Genomic DNA, 2,941 nt, shown 5'->3' on the forward strand with positions numbered 1-2,941 from the left:
GTACCACGGTGGCTAATTCAAGATCATGAGCAAGATGAAGTGAGGAAAGGAGGTATGAACGGTAACGCTTATGGTCAAAGAAGAAAGGAAATTAGACAACAAGGAAACGCCAGGTACTCAAATCTCAAACAACAACATCAACCTAAGCGGTTCCGAAAACTTCTTAGCAAAAAAACTTATAACCACATCACTCCCAAGGATTTCCTCAAAACGCTCCTGTTACTTCATCCTAATCTATTCCCTAAAACAGGGTACTCCACTATAAGTGTGATTTCACCACTCCAAATCCTCAAACATCCACAAACACTTCCATAAGATCAAGGTCAAAGTTCCAACAAAGCTATACTCATATCCAACTAGTGTCAACCATGGGTTTCTCAAAATAGTAAAATCCTCAATCAAAGATCCGAATACCAAGCTATAAATTCCCAGAAAGGGTTCCTCAAATATTCCACCATTCAATTCCATCCATTTATAGTCAAGTACCAAGCACTAGTATCCCAAGACATGTCTCACTACACTTCCCAAGGCTCTCCAATCCCAAACCTAAACAACAATGCCAAGTTCTATAGCCTTAGTAACAAACGCAACTCACACTTGACAACACAAAATCCACCAATCAAGAATACTCACTTTATTTAGGATCTAGGTCTAAGAATCATTAAGTATGTCTCATCAGACTACCTAGGTCTTTCTAACATCACAACCTCTCAAAACCAGGGTTATGGGTTAACCACAAACAATCTCCTCAAAAGTCAAATTCTCCAACCAAGGCCAACATTCCTCAAAAGAAAGAGTACTATAAAAAGGAGTTAAGGGAAGATAAGCAAGGAACAAAACACAAGTTGGGAGGGTACAAGAGTCACTCCTAAGGAAAGAAAAGAGAGTTTAGAAGAAGAAGCAAGCATTAAGAAGTAAAGAGTAAGGCAAGGTACACAAAGATGGAGGGATAACTTCGAGGAAGAAGAAGCATTCTTCACAAGTTGAACAAATCTCCAATGCCCGACGATAGGCACCAAATCTTGATCACGGCACGGGTAAGCTCACGGTCATTGATCCAAGGGTACAAAAATGACTGACAATCAACAAACATGTTAGAACTTAACAAAGAGCAAGCACACTACAGACTACCACCTTAGGTCCTTAAGTCTACCCATCCTACCCATCTCTCAAGTTTATTATTTTAAGGTCAAGTTATTTTTATTGGGGGTGCACAAACGTGCGTCGGGAGCAAATATGCTCTGATACCAACTGTGACACCCTCATTCATTGTGGAAAAGTAAACACATAATTCTAGATAAAAACTGCATGGATATGTTTGTAATAGGTTCATTTGGGTAAAAACCTGTAATTTTTAAAGCCTGAACCTGTTATAAAAATATCCAAATGGGAAGGTGTCAAACATGCAAGGTCTAAAATAAATCTCATAAATAAAACATCGCTAAAGTCGCGAAACAAAGTTATACAACCCAAATATGAAAAAGGGAGACATATATCCCTAAAAAGTATATGACATAAAAAGTGTTTAAGGGTCACAATAAAATAAAGCCAATCTAGGTCCCAAGGTTACTTTGCTCGCTAGCTCGTCCATGTACCCCATATATGCATCACCTACATGTCAATCGCATTTTATCAAATACGAAAGCCACAGTCAGTGGGGAGTAACTCCGAGTTCTCCCAGCCACGAAATGTCATAATTAATATAACATGTAAACATAAGAATATGAATATGAATAACACATAGCCTTAGCATATAGATGCTAGACAATCGTGCTTATCATGTGAACAACAATATAACAACACATAGTCCTAGCATGTGAATACTAGACCGACTCATACTACACTATCATGTGAATCACATAACATTCAGGAATCCAAACTCTATCAACCAAAGCCGGCTTGCATCTCACCTTCTATGATTCATAGAATCATCAAACAAGAAAGGACAATATATCTAGAGACGGGCATAAGTTCTTAGTACAGTCAATAATCACTCTGTAACTCGAGTCTATACCACGAGGTAAGGTAAACACCCTAGTCCTAAACCTGTGCAGACCTAGCGACATGCAGAAAACTACCGCATCCAAGACCCATGATAACAACACATGAGTACCCCTAAGAAGTTCACCAAAGGGTTGGCTTTTACTTAAGCTGATCACATACTTCTAAGAGTACGTCAGGAGGTCATGCCCTAACTTGGATATAAACCCACCAAGCTAAGACACAAAGGCTATTAAGCGGTGAACATACACTCGTCAAAGACTATAATGGCCTATCTATGATGAAGGCCGAAATACTCACCTAGGACCTAGTCCCAGCTTGAATACTTTAGCCCACACCACACAAGACAAGTAGGACACCCAATTAACCATAAGAGGGGCAAAGAGTCCAAACTTGCACACACAAATGATCATACACACCCTAACATATGAAAGGCTACGCAAGAGCATATTCAGCTGACAATCCAACAATATCTCCAATATCAATAATAATCCAAATTCCAGCTAACCAACAGTACCATAATCCATGAGAACAAGCTAAAATGGCAAAGAGGCAACCAAAACTCTAGTATAAGGCATCCAAAGCATCCAACAACCAACATGTGAAATGATAATCACAAATATCAAGGCATCAACATAAAACATCCAATAACAACCAATCTCACCTCAAAGACAAACCCTCGACCCGAGTCCATGACGGGTCATTGGTCAAATCGAGGTCGACCGGTTTAAACCTAGTTTGACCAAACTCATTCGATCAACCGCCCAACTCAGAGTCTTGGCCCATTTTGGCCCAAATCACAACATTCATTACAATATCATTCTCATGCAATATTCCAATTTCTATCATGTGAACACTATCAACATAAAGAAAACATTCCAACTTACAAAATAACTAATTCCACAAAATTCTCGCATAATAAAATAGCATAAATAACCGT

The sequence above is a fragment of the Silene latifolia genome, chromosome X (genome assembly GCF_048544455.1).
Source record: "Silene latifolia isolate original U9 population chromosome X, ASM4854445v1, whole genome shotgun sequence".
In the NCBI taxonomy this organism is placed as follows: domain Eukaryota; kingdom Viridiplantae; phylum Streptophyta; class Magnoliopsida; order Caryophyllales; family Caryophyllaceae; genus Silene; species Silene latifolia.